This window comes from Phyllobates terribilis, unplaced genomic scaffold, assembly GCF_046119375.1.
Source record: "Phyllobates terribilis strain yellow unplaced genomic scaffold, ASM4611937v1 Scaffold_3__8_contigs__length_932513732, whole genome shotgun sequence".
Lineage (NCBI taxonomy): Eukaryota > Metazoa > Chordata > Amphibia > Anura > Dendrobatidae > Phyllobates > Phyllobates terribilis.
In genome coordinates, this window is record NW_027362763.1 from 67049702 (window position 1) to 67067569 (window position 17868).

Consider the following 17868-nt stretch of genomic DNA (forward strand, 5'->3'; position numbering starts at 1 on the left):
ACCAGACAGGCTTTGGGTGCAGGTGGAAGACCAAGAGGAGGTTGAGGAGGCAGAAGCAGTGGAGGAACTTTGACATAAAGAGGATTGACGCACAACTCGTGGGGACGGCAAGACTTGGACAGCAGCCCCTTGTCCTGCTGTGACCATAGTTACCCAGTGCCCAGTCAGCGACATGTAACGCCCCTGTCCATGCCTACTCGTCCAAGTGTCTGTGGTGAAATGCACCCTGTCACACACAGAGTTTCTCAAAGAAGCGGTGATGTTGTGTGCGACATGCTGGTGGAGCGCAGGCACACCTTTCTTTGAGAAGTAGTGCCGACTGGGCATCTGGTACTGGGGCACTGCGACGGACATAAGGTCTCGAAAATCCTCTGTGTCCACCAGGCGGAAAGGCAGCATTTCTGTAGCCAAGAGCTTGCAGATGGTGAAATTCAACCTCTTAGCTTTCTCATGGCTAGGAGGAAATGGTCTTTTACTTGTCCACATCTGAGGGACCGAGGGCTGGCTATTGTGCTTAGACAGGGTTGATAAGGGTGTCCCCGGCAAACTGCCGGTCTGTGAGGAAGATGCAGGCGGACATGTTAGGTTGCCTTGATCCAAAGGTGGTGCTATCGATGTCGGACAGCGCTCAACACCAGCTGGTGTTACCACCTCCAAAGAAAATGATGACCTGCCAATCACGCTGGCTGTTGCGGGTAAAGAGGTGGCAGGTCTGCGCCCCAAAACAGGTGTGACTGCTGTCCCCCCAGTCACAGAGGATGAAGAGGCCGCGGATGCACAAGATATGGCAGACGGTGGTTGGCCCGGCCGGCTAGGCCGCATTGTAGCACACTGAGCTTCCCACTGCAACTTATGCTTCATGTCCATGTGCCGGTTCATGCATGAAGTACTCAAACTATGTATTTTTTGGCCTCTACTTAGCTTTTGCTGACAAATGTTACAGATAACACGAGTTGGGTCATCTTTATCGATCTGAAAAAATGCCCAGGCTATGCAAGGCTTAGCACCCATGCGACCTGAAGAGCCACCACGACTTGTGGTGAGAGGCAGAGTTGTGTTTGAGGATGCAGTTGTTGACGTGCTTCCAGTACTACGTCTCTGTCCAGGAAGGCGCAACCTGACCTCGTCGTCACTAGCATCTTCCTCCACCTCCTCTGCTTACCTCATCTCTTGGCTGACTGTGGGTTGACAGTAAGTGGGATCTCCAACCTCATCATCATCACCCTGTGTGTTATCACACCCGTCGTCCTCAGAGCCAACCTGTTCCTGCCCTGACAAAAAACTAAAGTTGTCGCTCCAATCAGGTATTTGAGTCTTATCATCGTCTTCCTCATTGTCTCCACCAACAGGAGTTACAGTTTGGGAATGAGGGTCTACATTATGGTCAGAACCTTCTGCGTCTGGTCCTGGATCCGACTCATAAAGATTCTGGGCATCAGTGCAGATCATTTCCTCGTCTGGATTCACAGAAGCGCTGGAGGCGACCTCTGATTCCCAGGCTATAGTATGAGTAAACAGCTCTGCAGACTCAACCATCTGTTCTACCTCATACTCAGACGGGCAGCTGGAGATTTGGGAGCTGTGAGGAAGCAAGTGCGATTTGGGTGACACCTTTGAGGACTGGAGTATTTGTGATGTTGAAGTTGATGTGGAGGAGAGCCCACTTAAAGGAGCACTTGATATCCGTTGAAGCACCTGCTGTTTTGGTGCCTCATCTGGAATTTGTAGCGATTGGCGTGGCCGTAAGAAAGGGATCTTATCACATTGTCCGCTAAAAGAAGTAGACATTTTAGTTTGGCTGGAAGATGGTCTTTCTTCTGCAGATGTTACTGTTGCTTTAACACCTACCCCACGGACACAACCTTTTTTCCCCTTCCCAACACGCCTATTCCCCTTTCCACCAGCAGCAGGCCTTTTTCCACTCATTTTGGTGGTTAACTAATTCACAACTCTGGAGTTGTTTGCACAAAAAAACAATGGATGGTAACCGAGCAGAGCTGAGTGGCCAAACTGTGGTATTAGGCCAAAACTATTGGCTGGGTTAGATGCAGAAAAAAATTATATTCAATTTGCAACCTGATGGAGGTCAGTATAGATGGACTAATACAACAAGTCCCACACACAGCTAGAAGCCCAATATTTTTTCAGAGGTAGATGCAGAAAAAAATATATTCAGTTTGCAACCTGATGGAGGTCAGTATAGATGGACTAATACAACAAGTCCCACACACAGCTAGAAGCCCAATATTTTTTCAGAGGTAGATGCAGAAAAAAATATATTCAGTTTGCAACCTGATGGAGGTCAGTATAGATGGACTAATACAACAAGTCCCACACACAGAAGCCCAATAATTTTTCAGAGGTAGATGCAGAAAAAAATATATTCAGTTTGCAACCTGATGGAGGTCAGTATAGATGGACTAATACAACAAGTCCCACACACAGCTAGAAGCCCAAATATTTTTTCAGAGGTAATGTAGATGCAGATAAAAATTATTTTTAATTTGCAACCTGATGGAGGTCAGTATAGATGGACTAATAGAGAAAGTCCGACACACTACTAGAAGGCCAAATATTTTTTCAGAGCTAGATGCAGAAAAAAATTAGATTCAGTTTGCAACCTGATGGAGGTCTGTATAGATGGATTAATAGAACAAGACCCACACACAGCTAGAAGCCCAATATTTTTTCAGAGGTAGATGCAGAAAAAAATATATTCAGTTTGCAACCTGATGGAGGTCAGTATAGATGGACTAATACAACAAGTCCCACACACAGCTAGAAGCCCAATATTTTTTCAGAGGTAGATGCAGAAAAAAATATATTCAGTTTGCAACCTGATGGAGGTCAGTATAGATGGACTAATACAACAAGTCCCACACACAGCTAGAAGCCCAAATATTTTTTCAGAGGTACTGTAGATGCAGATAAAAATTATTTTGAATTTGCAACCTGATGGAGGTCAGTATAGATGGACTAATAGAGAAAGTCCGACACACTGCTAGAAGGCCAAATATTTTTTCAGAGCTAGATGCAGAAAAAAATTAGATTCAGTTTGCAACCTGATGGAGGTCAGTATAGATGGACTAATAGAATGATGCTATGCCCAAAATATTTTACTTCACTAGGTGCAGTAAAAAAATTGGTATTCTATACACAGGTGGTATATCTTGCAACACAGATAGGCTACTCCACTGACTAACACACTCTGCAATAGGCCAAAAAGGATTAGCTTTGCTAGATTCAGCCAAATGCTGTGAAAAAAACTTGCACAGCACTGTCACAGACCTGCCTGGCAAAAACTGATAGGAACTGATGTAACCTAGTCCTGAAAAGGACTCCAATTACAATTAGTCTTTACTCCCACAACCTATCTATTTAAGAGCATAGACCTGCCTGATAAAAGTCGTAGGAAATGCTGTAACCTAGTCCTTAAAAGGACTGCAATCACAACTATTCCCTACTCCCAAGCTATCTGTATATTTGTGCGAAAATTGGCTTGAAATTAACAAGGTATAGCGCACACAGCAACAGCGGTGCCGTCTAACACGCAGCTGCAGCAGTGAGAAAATGGTGGCGACGGGGAAAATGGCTTGGTCTTATAGGGCAAGGACATGTGACATACACTGCCAATGACACATGCCCTTGCTTGTGTGAAAAAAAGCACTTCGCTCCGTGTGTGCGCTGCTGATAGGCTGACAGATTGCACTTCCCCACTGTAAATGCGGGAAAGAGAAAAAAAAATGGAGATCTTCATTGTTCCTGCAGAGATCCATCCCCTGCCCCTCTCCCCACCCCGCTGTACACTCAAACTGCGTATTAACATTAATTTTCATCATTACTGAGAAAAAATCCAGTTATGATTTTGGTGCACGAACAGTTATCGAACATAACCTCGAACAGCCGAATTTTTCTCAAATTGTTCGTGTTCGCCGAACGGCTCGAACACCGCCCAAAACAGCTCGAATTTGAGATTGGCGAACAGTTCGAGTAGAACAACGCTCATCTCTACTCACTGCATACCCTATAACTCTATAACAGACCCTCTCCTTTCTTATGGGAACATGTCGTATTTGTTACTGTGGCCCTGCTCCATGTGTCTTCAAATTCATAGTGGGGTTTTCCTAAAATTGGTCAGCTGTTGGAATCACTGCATACCCTATAACTGTATAGCAGACCGTTTCCTTTCTAATGGGAACATGTTGTACTTCTTACTGTGGCCCTGCTCTATGTGTCTTTAAATTCTTAGTGGGGTTTTTCCTAAAATTGGTTAGCCGTTGGACTCACTGCATAACCTAAACCTGTACAACAGACGCTCTCCTTTTTAATGGGAACATGTCGCGCTTGTTACTGTGGCCCTGCTCTATGTGTCTTTAAATTCTTAGTGTTGTTTTTCCTAAAAGTGGTCATCCGTTGGACTCACTTCATACCGCATAACTGTATAGCAGACCCTCTCCTTTCTTGTGGGAACATGTCGTATTTGTTACTGTGACCCTACTCTATGTGTCTTTAAACTCTTCGTGGGATTTATCCTTTAATTGGTCAGCCATTGGACTCACTGCATACCCTATGACTGTATACCATACACTCTCCTTTCTAAAGGGAACATGTCGTACTTGTTATTGTGGATCAGCTCTATGTGTCTTTAAATTCTTAGTGGGGTTTTTCCTAAAATTGGTCAGTCTTTGGACTCACTGCATACCCCATAACTGTATAGCAGACCCTCTCCTTTCTAATGGGAACATGTACTTGTTACTGTGGCCCTGCTCTATGTGTCTTAAAATTCTTAGGGGGATTTTTCCTAAAATTGGTCAGCCGTTGGACTCAGAGCATACCCTATAATTGTATAGCAGACCCTCTCCTTTCTAATGGGAACATGTCGAACCTTGTTACTGTGGCCCTGCTCTATGTGTCTTTAAATTCTTAGTGGGGTTTTCACTAAAATTGGTCAGCCGTTGGACTAACTGCATACCCTATAACTGTACAGTAGACCCTCACCTTTCTAATGGGAACATGTCGCACTTGTTACTGTGGCCCTGCTCCTTGTGTCTTCAAATTCATTTTCGTTTTTTTTCTAAAATTGGTCAGCCGTTTGACTCACTGTATACCCTATAACTGTATAGCAGACCCTCTCCTTTCTAAAGGGAACATGTCACATTTGTTACTGTGGCCCTGCTCTATGTGTCTTTAAAGTCTTTGTGGGATTTTTCCTAAAATTGTTCAGCCATTGGACTCACTGCATACTTTATAACTATATACCATACAATCTCCTTTCTAATGAGAACATGTCGTACTTGTTACTGTGGCCCAGCTCTATGTGTCTTTAAATTCTTAGTGGGTTTTTACTAAAATTGGTCAGCCGTTGGACTAACTGCATACCCTGTAACTGTACAGCAGACCCTCATCTTTCTAATGGGAACATGTCACACTTGTTACTGTGGCCCTGCACCATGTGTCTTCAAATTCATTTTGGGGTTTTTCCTAAAATTGGTCAGCCGTTGGACTCAGCGTATACCCTATAAATGTATAGCAGACCCTCTCCTTTCTAATGGGAACATGTTGCATTTGTTACTGTGGCCCTGCTCTATGTGTCTTTAAACTCTTAGTGGGGTTTTTACTAAAATTGGTCATCCCTTAGACTCACTGCATACCCTATAAATGTATAGCAGACACTCTCTTTTCTTATGGGAACATGTCGCACTTGTTACTATGGCCCTGCTCGATGTGTCTTCAAATTCATAGTTCGGTTTTTCCTAAAATTGGTCAGCCGTTGGACTCACTGCATACTTTAACTGTATAGCAGACCCTCTCCTTTCTAATGTGAACATGTCGTACTTGTTACTGTGGCCCTGCTCTATCTGTCTTTAAATTCTTAGTGTTGTTTTTCCTAAAATTGGTCAGCCGTTGGACTCATTGCATACCCTATAACTGTTTAGCAGACCCTATCCTTTCTTATGTGAACATGTCGTACTTGTTGATGTGGCTCTTCTCTATGTGTCTTTAAAATCTTTTTGGGGTTTTTCCCAAAATGGGTCAGCCGTTGGACTCACTGAATACCCTATAACTGTATAGCAGAACCTCTCTTTTCTAATAGGAAAATATCGTATTTGTTACTGTGGCCCTGCTCCATGTGTCTTCAAATTCATTATGGGGTTTTTCCTAAAATTGGTCAGCCGTTGGACTCACTGCATACCCTATAACTGTATACCAGACCCTCTCCTTTCTAATGGGAACATGTCGCACTTATTTCTGTGGCCCTGCTCTATGTGTGTTTAAACTCTTAGTGTTTTTTTTTCTAAAATTGGTCAGTCGTTGTACTCACTGCATACCCTATAAATGTACAGCTGACCCTCTCCTTTCTTATGGGAACATGTCGCACTTGTTACTGTGGCCCTGCTCCATGTGTCTTCAATTTCATAGTGGGGTTTTTCCTAAAATTGGTCAGCCGTTTGACTCACTGCATACCCTATAACTGTATAGCAGACCCTCTCCTTTCTAATTGGAACATGTTGCACTTGTTACTGTGGCTCTGTTCTATTTGTCTTTAAATTATTAGTAGGGGTTTTTCCTAAAATTGGTCAGCCGTTGAACTCACTGCATACCCTATAACTGTAGAGCAGACCCTCTCCTTTCTAATGGGAATATGTCGTACTTGTTACTGTGGCCCTGCTTTATGTTTCTTTAAAATCTTAGTGGGGTTTTTCCTAAAATTGGTCAGCCGTTGAACTTACTGCATACCCTATAACTGTATAGAAGACCCTCTCCTTTCTAATGGGAATTTGTCATTACTGTGGCCCTGCTCTATGTGTCTTTAAATTCTTAGTGGGGTTTTTACTAAAATTGTTCAGCGGTTGGACTCACTGCATACCCTATACCTCTATACAAGACCCTCTCCTTTCTAATAGGAACATGTCGTACTTCTTACTGTGGCCCTGCTCTATGTGTCTTTAAATTCTGAGTGGGGTTTTTCCTAAAATTGGTCAGCCGTTGGACTCACTGCATACCCTATAACTGTATAGCAGACCCTCTACTTTCTAATGGGAACATGTCGTACTTGTTGATGTGGCCCTGCTCTATGTGTCTTTAAACTCTTAGTGGGGTTTTTCCTAAAATTGGTCAGCCGTTGTACTCACTCCATACCCTATAAATGTTTAGCAGACCCTCTCCTTTCTAATGGGAACATGTCGTTTTTTTACTGTGGCCCTACTCTATGTGCCTTTAAATTCTTCTTGGGGTTTTTCCTAAAATTGGTTAGCCATTGGACTCACTGCATACCTTATAACTGTATAAAATACCCTCTCCTTTCTAATGGGAACATGTCGCACTTGTTATTGTGGCCCTGCTCTATGTGTCTTTAAATTCTTAGTGGGGTTTTTCCTAAAATTGGTCAGCCGTTGGACTAACTGCATACCCTATACCTGTATATCAGACTCTCTCCTTTCTAATGGGAATTTGTTGTTACTGTGGCCCTTCTCCTTGTGTCTTCAAATTCATAGTGGGGTTTTTCCTAAAATTGGTCAGCCGTTGGATTCACTGCATACCCTATAAATGTGACGCGCCCCCTGGGCCGTGTGTGGGTGAATACCCGGAGCCGGGTCACTGTGTAGTGTCAGGGGTTGTAGTCTCCATGGCGGCTACCCGGTCCTGTTGCTCAGGGTGGTCATACAAGTGGCGGATCTGTTTACTTGGTTTTTAATGACCGACTACGCCACCCATGGATTGCGGTCACTGAGAACTGCCTCTTCGGAGCAGACCGCTGAGGCTGATGTTGAGTGCACAGCAGAGGGTAGTATAACTCCCCATGGGAGGTGTATAGCCTCAGGGCAGCGTGAGTAGATGGTGAAGGTTGTGGTGCATGGGCGCAGCAGAAATGACTCAGAGTCCGTGCAGTGCAGTTCAGGGTCTTTACTGTTGGTAATGAAGAAGGCCCTGTCAGGAGTACTGGCTAACATTAGAGGCCTTCCCATCTGACTGCACTCTTCCTGGCTACCTTGCTGTAGTCGTGTAGTAGCCCACGTCCCTGAGTGTACCGTGTGGTGCTCACCCGTATGGCTGGTGACTTGGGGCCTTTGGTACCTTCCGCTCCCCGGAGGCTTGCGTGTGACTGAGCCTCCAGTCTTTCTATGGCCAGAGGACCTGAAATCCCCTGCCAGGTGGTTTCTGCTGCTGGATGTGGAAATCCTCACAGCTTCGGACTCCGGTGTCCGGTTCTCTGTGTCTTCTGCCAGGATGAGCTCTATCTGCTCCAATCCCTGGCCTTCAGCTCCTGGCTCCTACAGAGCTCCTTGCTGCTGCTCTGTCCCTTCCTCTGGAACTAACTAACTATCCCCCCCCAGATCCAGTTTATAAAGGGCAGGTTCCTCCCCTCCCTGGACTGGGACAGGAGGCGTTGCATGCCACAGTGCTCCTGACCAGGAAAACCCATGCTCGCTCTCAGACATGGTATTTCTACCACTGTGGCAACCAGACCCCCTGGGGTGCCACATTACCCCCTGATAAATTTTAGTACTCCGGGACTAAACACATTTTATGAAAACATGCATAACAGGGTATAAGCAATAACACATTAACATATGTACAAGGAGTTCAGTTTTTATAGGTCACGGCGCTTCCGTAACCAGGTGTCCATGTCACCCAAGATGTGTTTTGAGGGACCCATCCCAAACCCTCCACATAGGCCCTGGAGTGGCTGCAGGGCATCAATGATCCGGCGTTGGATCACGTCTTCAGCCACCTCCATGGGTTTTTGTTCTGTGGTCTGGCACAAAAGGGGCACTTAACAGGTGCAACTATTTACAAGGTACAGTTCCGCTTATTCATTGTCCATAACCTGTCAGTCCATAGACCCTGTCGGGTACCTTGAGAAACATAATTATTATTCATGCAACAAACATAAAACATTTCAACATTTGCAATATACAGGTATATATCATTTTTTTAGATTCTCCAGTGAGCGGGCTTCTGACCTGTAGTGCTCGTGGTGGACCTACGTAACACACTATCTGGTGGTGTTCTTTTTGGGTCCCCTGTTTCCACCCCTTGTGTAGTGGGCTCGCTAGTGTCTGCACTACAGGTGTTTGGAGATGTTACGGGCAGGTTGGGCAGCTTTCTGCATACTCTTCGGCTTACCACGGACACGGCAGGCTCACTACTAGCAGAGGGTTGGTTCTCCTGGGCTGCTGGTATGGAATCTTCTGCCTCCGGGGCCGGTTGCTCTCCCAACACTACTTGCTCTTCTGTAGGCCCTTGAGGGGCTGGCTGGAGAAAGGTAAGGATGGGTGCCACAATAGTGTTGTTAATTTGTGTCCATGACCGGGGAAATTCTCCGAGTACTGTACTGACCATTTCTTCACTTTCCTCTGCGGGTTGAGGGCTATCTTGGTCTTCATCAGTGCTTTGCAGCTGCTCGGGACACTTCTTCAGGTGGTCTCTGGAGACAGTGGCTGTGGTCTCTCCTCCATCCTTACTGATAATGCATACTTTCGGATTTTCATGGCTTGAGGGCAGTACTGTGTACTGGTCTTTCTCCCACTGGTCATCCAACTTATGGAGCCGCCTCTTCCTCTTCAAGACCTGCTCTCCAGGTGCCAGGGGAACAGCAGGAGCATGCTGGTTGTAAGTCCTCTCTTGCCTTTCTCTTGCTTGAGACTGACTACTCTCAACACTCTCCTGCACTTTCCGGTACTGCTGCTGCCATTCTGTATCCCAGTCTGCCTCTGGCGAGGTGTCCTCGGGTGTCAGAACTCCCATATCCAGGTCAATAGGCAGCTTACCAGGTCTTGCTCTCATTAGGTAAGCCGGGGTGCAGTTGGTGGAATTTACTGGGATGTGGTTATACAAGTCCACCAGATCAGGCAGTTTTTCAGGCCACAGACTGCGTTCTTCCAGGGGCAACGTTTTCAGCAAGTCTATCACCACCTGGTTCATCTTCTCGCACAATCTGTTGGTTTGGGGGTGATAGGGCGTTGCCCTTATCTTCTTGCAGCCATACAGGTTGCAGAACCCCTGGAAGACCTCCGTTTTGAAGGCTGGACCTTGGTCAGTCAACACTTGCTCCGGATAGCCGTGTGGACGGCAGAAGTGCTGCTGGAAGGCTCTAGCTGCTGTCTGAGCTGTTAAGTCCTTGACAGGGACCACCACCAGGAACCGGGAGAAGTGGTCTACGATGGTGAGGACGTAGACGTACCTGGACCTACTTGGGGCCAGCTTCACATTGTCCAGGGCTACCAGTTCTAGTGGCTGCTTGGTGATGATGGGCTACAGGGGAGTCTTCTTGCTGGCACGGTCCTTTCTTCTCAGGTTGCACGGGCCGTAGTCTCTGCACCATCTCTCAATGGCCCCTCTCATGCCTACCCAGAAGAAACGTTCACGAAACAGGAACTCCAACTTGTTCCATCCAAAGTGCCCTGCTCCGTCGTGGTATGCTTCCAGGACCATAGCCGCGTCTCGTCTCGGGACCAGTACCTGCCAGGTCAGCTCATGTGTCCGGGAGTTGACAATTCTCCGGCACAGCTTCCCCGTGTAGAGAAACAATTTACTCTTCTCCTTCCACAGCTGTTTGGTCTCTTCCGGAGCGTCTGAATCAAGGCGGGGATCAGCCTGTGTCAGCATCTCTTTTGCCAGGCGGACGGCTGGGTCACTGTCTTGCGTCTCCGCCCATCTGTAGTGGGGAAAGGGATTGAACGTGGCAGAGTGCTTGTCCCTTACACAGAGGGAAAACTGGGTAATCCCATGACGGTGGAACGCAGGGAGTTCAATCTCTTCCAGTTCAAAAGGATCTTCCCCTCAGTCCGGCAAGTTTGGCATCCTGGACAGGGCGTCTGCGTTAGCATTTGTGCGTCCCGCCCGGTATTTGATGGTAAATTCATAGCTGGACAGCCGGGCAATCCATATTTGCTCCAGGTCACCAAGTCTTGCAGTGTCCAGGTGTGTCAACGGGTTGTTGTCCGAGTACACAGTGAACTTGACAGAGGCAAGGTAATGTTTGAAACATTCCGTCACTGCCCACACCACTGCCAGGAACTCTAGCTTGAAGGAGCTATAATTCTCAGGGTTTCTCTCTGTGGGCCGTAGTTTTTGGCTGGCGTAAGCGATTACCCGTTCTCTGCCCTGTTGGATCTGGGACAGCACCGCCCCTAGCCCGATGTTGCTCGAGTCCGTGTGGAGAATAACAGGCTGGCCGTATTCAGGGTAGGCCAGGATCTCATCCCCCATGAGGGCCACCTTCAGCTGGCGGAGAGACTCCTCTTCCAGCTTGTCCCACCTGAAGGGCGGCTTCTAATTCTTGGTCTTTGGCTGACCTAACAGGAGGTCTTGCATAGGGGCTGCCATTTTGGTGAACCCGGGGATGAACCTTCTGTAGTAGCCTACCAATCCGAGGAACTTCTGCACTTCTTTTATGCTGGAGTGTCTTGGCCAGTCCTTAATCACTGTGATCTTATCAGGGTCTGGAGCTACTCCATCAGCACTCACCACGTGTCCCAGGTACTGTACCTTTGGTTTCAGTAGATGACACTTGGAGGGTTTCACCTTTAGGCCGTAGCCTGCCAGGGCGTCAAACACCTCTGCCAGGTGTTTCAGATGGTCCTCATATGTTTTGGAATACACAATGACATTGTCCAGGTATAGCAGGACCGTCTCGAAATTCCTGTGCCCCAGGCAGCACTCCATCAACCGCTGGAAGGTTCCTGGTGCGTTGCAGAGCCCGAACGGCATACAGTTGAATTCACTGAGACCCATCGGGGTGGTGAACGCGGTCTTCTCCTTGTCTGCCTCTGCTACAGGAACCTGCCAGTACCCACTAGTAAGATCCAAAGTGGAGAAGAAGTTAGCAGACTTTAATGCAGCTAAAGATTCCTCTATCCTAGGTAACGGGTACGCATCTTTGTGTGTGATACGGTTGACCTTTCTGTAATCTACACACATTCTCATGGTGCCATCTTTCTTTTTCACAAGAACTAGTGGAGCTGCCCAGGGGCTGTCCCTGATTACCCCAGTCTCCTTCATTTCTCGCAACATTCCCTTGGCATTCTGATAGTGTGCAGGGGGTACAGGTCGGTATCTTTCCTTTATTGGTGGATGGTCTCCTGTGGGGATGTGGTGTTCTACCCCCTTTACTTGCCCAAAGTCTAGCGGGTGTTTGCTAAAGACTCTTTCATACTCCTGCACCACCCAGTAGACTCCCTGTTTTTGGTGTGAGGGAGTGGTGTCAGTGCCCAAATGCAGCTTCTGACACCAGTGCTCCATTTGTTTCTTGGAGCCGTTACACTCCTCTGGTTGAGACGGAGGCAAAGGTTCCACGACCTTTACAGAGTTTTGGCTAACAGTGAACAATTTGGCTAGAGTGGCATATCGGGGCAAGTATACTTCTCTTTCCCCTATGTTTAGGATGCGGACGAGTAGCCTCCCATGGCGTACATCAACAACCCCCTGTGCTGTCAAAATGGTGGGCCTACTGTCTGAGTAGATGAGTTCTACCATGGCTTGGTAGTCCCTTCCTCTTAAACCGATTGCAGTCCGGCACCAGATCATCATCTCACTTTTTGGGGGCATGGCGATAGGGAACGGGTCGCTCATCCTAACGCTACCAATCTCACCACCAGACAGTTCTACCTGTTGCCTTTTCATCAGGGCTCTGATCTCTTTTTGTAGGACACGCTGTTGGCTGGAGCAGGCATTCACCGCAACCTGCTGTAATATGACAATTATCTCTGCAAGACAATTTTCAATAACATTAGTACCCAAGGTTATCTTAGGGTGGCTTTCACGATGGTCAATGTCCACAATAATCAGTCCTTGCGCTGGCAGTTCAACTTTACCAATTTTGATGGTCACCTCCTTGAATCCCACATGTGGTATGGGCTGACCATTGCTGGCGATGATGCTCAAATCCTCATCTGGGTAGCGGGTAATATCTGAGTCATTCCGGTACCGCTTAAAAAGCATATAGGGGATGGTGGTTACCTGTGACCCAGTCTACAGTAGTGCACTCATAGGCATGCCATCCAGCACCACAAGCAAGATCGGTCGTCCCCCTACGTACTTATCATGTCAGCTCGATGGGACTGATGATGTTATCCCTGATGATGTTATGCCTGACCCTCTCCGTTCTAATGGGAACATGTCGTACTTGTTACTGTGGCCCTGCTCTATGTGTCTTTAAATTGTAAGTGGGGTTTTTCACAAAAAATGGTCAGCCGTTGGACTAAATGTATACCGTATAACGGTATATCAGACTCTCTCCTTTCTAATGGGAATTTGTTGTTACTGTGGAGCTGATCCTTGTGTCTTCAAATTCATAGTGGGGTTTTTCCTAAAATTGGTCAGCCGTTGGACTCACTGCATACCCTATAATTGTATAGCAGACCCTCTCCTTTCTAATGGGAACATGTCGTACTTGTTACTGTGGCCATTCTCTATGTGTCTTTAAATTCTTAGTGGGGTTTTTCCTAAAATTGGTCAGCCGTTGGACTAACTGCGTACCCAATAACTGTACAGCAGACACTTTCCTTTCTAATGAGAACATGTCACACTGGTAACTGTGGCCCTGCTCCATGTGTCTTCAAATTCATATTGGGGTTTTTCCTAAAATTGGTCAGCTGTTGGACTCACTGCATACCCTATAACTGTATAGCAGACCCTATCCTTTCTAATGGGAACTTGTCACACTTGTTACTGTGGCCCTGCTCTATGTGTCTTTAAACTCTTAGTGGGGTTTTTCCCAAAATTGGTCAGCCGTTGGACCCACTGCATACCCTATAACTGTATAGCAGACCCTCTCCTTTCTAATGGGAACATGTCGCACTTGTTACTGTGGCCCTTCTCTATGTGTCTTTAAATTCTTAGTGGGGATTTTCCTAAAATTGGTTAGCCGTTGGACTCACTCCATACCCTAAAACTGTATAGCAGACCCTCTCCTTTCTAATGGGAACATGTCATACTTGTTACTGTGGCCCTGCTCTATGTGTCTTTAAATTCTTAGTGTTGTATTTCCTAAAATTTGTCAGCCGTTGGACTCACTGCATACCCTATAACTGTATAGCAGACCCTCTCCTTTCTTATGGGAACATGTCGTATTTGTTACTGTGGCCCTGCTCTGTGTGTCTTTAAATTCTTCGTGGGATTTTTCCTAAAATATATTAGCCATTGGACTCACTGCATACCCTATAACTGTATAGCAGACCCTCTCCTTTCTAATGGGAATATGTCGTACTTATTACTGTGGTCCTCCTCTATGTGTCTTTAAATTCTTAGTGAGGTTTTTTCTAAAATTTGTCAGCCGTTGGACTAACTGTATACCTTATAACTGTATAGCAGACCCTCTCTGTACCAATGGGAACATGTCGTACTTGATGCTGTGGCCCTGCTCTATGTGTCTTTAAATTCTTAGTGGGGTTTTTCCGGAAATTGGTCAGCCATTGGACTCGCTGCATACACTATAACTGTATAGCAGACTCTCTCCTTTCTTATGGGAACATGTCGTATTTGTTACTGTGTCCCTGCTCTATGTGTCTTTAAATTCTTAGTGGGATTTTTCCTAAAATTTGTCAGCCGTTGGTCTAACTGTATACATTATAACTGTATAGCAGACCCTATCTGTACTAATGGGAACATGTCGTACTTGTTACTGTGGCCCTGCTCTATGTGTCTTTAAATTCTTAGTGAGGTTTTTCCTAAAATTAGTCAGCCTTTGGACTCACTGCATACCCTATAACTGTATAGCAGACCCTCTCCTTTCTAATGGGAACATGTCGTACTTGTTACTGTGGCCCTACTCTAGGTGTCTTTAAATTCTTAGTGGGGTTTTTCCTAAAATTGGTCAGTCGTTGGACTCACTGCATACCCTATAACTGTATAGCAGACCTTCTCCTTTCTAATGGGAACATGTCGTACTTGTCACTGTGGCCCTGCTCTATGTTTCTTTAAATTCTTAGTGGGATTTTTCCTAAATTTGGTCAGCCATTGAACCCAGGGCATACCCTATAACTGTATAGCAGACCCTCTCCTTTCTAATTGGAACATGTTGTACTTTAACTATGGCCCTGCTGTATGTGTCTTTATATTCTTAGTGGGATTTTTTGTAAAATTGGTTAGCCGTTGGACTCACTGCGTACCCTATAACTGTGTAGCAGACCCTCTCCTTTCTGATGGGAACATGTCATACTTGTTACAGTGGCCCTTCTCTATGTGTCTTTAAATTCTTAGTGGGGTTTTTCCTAAAATTGGTCAGCCGTTGGACTAACTGCATACCCTATAACTGTACAGCAGACCCTTTCCTTTCTAATGAGAATATGTCGCATTTGTTACTTTGGCCCTGCTCCATGTGTCTTCAAATTCATATTGGGGTTTTTCCTAAAATTGGTCAGTCGTTGAACTCACTGCATACCCTATAACTGTATAGCAGACCCTCTCCTTTCTAATGGGAACTTGTCACACTTGTTACTGTGGCCCTGCTCTATGTGTCTTTAAAATCTTAGTGGGGTATTTCCTAAAATTGGTCAGCCATTGTACTCACTGCATACCCTATAACTGTATAGCAGACCCTCTCCTTTCTAATGGGAACTTGTCACACTTGTTACTGTGGCCCTGCTCTATGTGTCTTTAAAATCTTAGTGGGGTTTTTAATAAAATTAGTCAGCCATTGTACTCACTGCATACCCTATAACTGTATAGCAGACCCTCTCCTTTCTAATGGGGACATGTCGTACTTGTTACTGTGGCCCTGCTCTATGTGTCTTTAAATTCTTAGTGGAGTTTTTCCTTAAATTGGTTAGCCGTTGGACTAACGGTATACCTTATAACTGTATAGCAGACCCTCTCTGTACCAATGCGAACATGTCGTACTTGTTACTGTGGCCCTGCTCTATGTGTCTTTAAATTCTTAATGGGATTTTTCCTAAAATTGGTCAGCCATTGGACTCACTGCATACCCTATAACTGTATAGCAGACCCTCTCCTTTCTAATGGGAACATGTCGTACTTGTCACTGTGGCCCTGCTCTATGTGTCTTTAAATATTTAGTGGGATTTTTCCTAAAATTGGTCAATCATTGGACTCACTGCATACCCCATAACTGTATAGCAGACCTTCTCCTTTCTAATGGGAACATATCGTACTTGTTACTGTGGCCCTTCTCTATGTGTCTTTAAATTCTTAGTGGGGTTTTTCCTAAAATTGGTCAGCCGTTGGACTCACTGCATACACTATAACTGTATAGCAGACCCTCTCCTTTCTAATGAGAACATGTCGTACTTGTTACTGTGGCCTTGCTCTATGTGTCTTAAAATTCCTAGTGGGTTTTTTCCTAAAATTGGTCAGCCGCTGGACTCACTGCATACCCTACCGCTTTATAGCAGACTCTCTCCTTTATAATGGAAAATTGTCGTTACTATGGCTCTGCTCTATGTGTCTTTAAATTTTTAGTGGGGTTTTAACCTAATTTTGGCAGCCCTTGCAGTTACTGCATGGTCATTACCACTATAGGAGACCCGCTCCTTTATAATAATTTTTTTTTACTGAGAACCTCCTCTATGTCTCTTCAAAGGTGTATTTGGTTGCGTCCAAATTTTTGGCAGCCCTTGCAGTCACTGGATACACAATAACAGTATAGGAGACCCACTTGTTAATAATGGGAAAAACAAAGCATAGCCGAATGATGGCTCTCTAACAATAGCGAAGGCCGACTGCTGGCCTATTAAGAATAGTAAGGGCCGTCTGATGGCCCTATAAAAATAAGCTTTATGACTTTCAGAGTCCCTCCATCATAAATAATACACAATATGTCTGATGATGTGTCACAGACCACATTGCCAGATAAGGTTGTAAAATGTTAAAATGACATTTCCCGGTGAGTGCATTTGTCTTAAAAAATAACGTAATAAAAAACAAGACAATAGGATCTTTCTTTAGTATAAAAAACAGCGTCACCAATTTAACCTTATTGTAATCACATTGTTCAGCTCCTGCACCTCCTCCTCCATCTCCGAAATGACCACATCAGTCACAAGCTGACAGCACTGCAGAACTGCCTTGGCCAAGCGGCAACAGGCTGTGCTGAAGATAACATGCTTAATGCTAAGGTGACAAACCGCCCAGCCTTGCAGAGTTTTTGAAAGCTGTAACACAGCAGCCTGTTCTGTGGCTCTCACCGCTGAACATACAGCCAGTCATAGTCATGTGTGACAATGGGCAGAACCTGGTGACGGAGAAATGACAGCCGGGGTAGATACGGTTTCCCTCTATGCCAGTCATTTCACCGAGCTAAAGAATATGACTATGGTGAAATACAATTTCCACTGAGAAGCTGTTTCTGTTAAGATCTGCAACAAGTACTAAGGAAAGAAAGGGGAAAGCTATGTCTACAGTAAGAATAAGCTGACAGAGAAAGGCACAGAAGCACCTGGCTAGCAAAACAGTCAAACAACAATGGAGTCCAGCACAGCCAAAAGGGCGGAGCTTGAATATAAAGGCAGATGGTCACTTGACCGCAAAACACAAGATGGAAAAAACAAACAGCAGGGTTCTAACAGAATCCCTCTTTTATGAGAATCCTCTGGATCCTCCAGGCCCAGGCCTATCTGGAAACCTCCTGTGGAAAGCTCTAACAAGCCTATGAGCAGAGACATCATCCGCCTTTACCCAGGAGTAATCTTCGGGACCGAAACCCTTCCAGTAGACGAGATACTGTAATCTCCCTCTATGCCATCTAGAATTCAATATATGAGAAATTTCATATTGCCGTCTTCCACCACAGGAGGAACTGTGACAGTGGCATCCCTATCTGATACATCAGCTTTTTTCAATAAAGAAACATGAAACACAGGATTAATCTTCCATGAAGTAGGGTCATCCAACCTAACCGCAGACGGG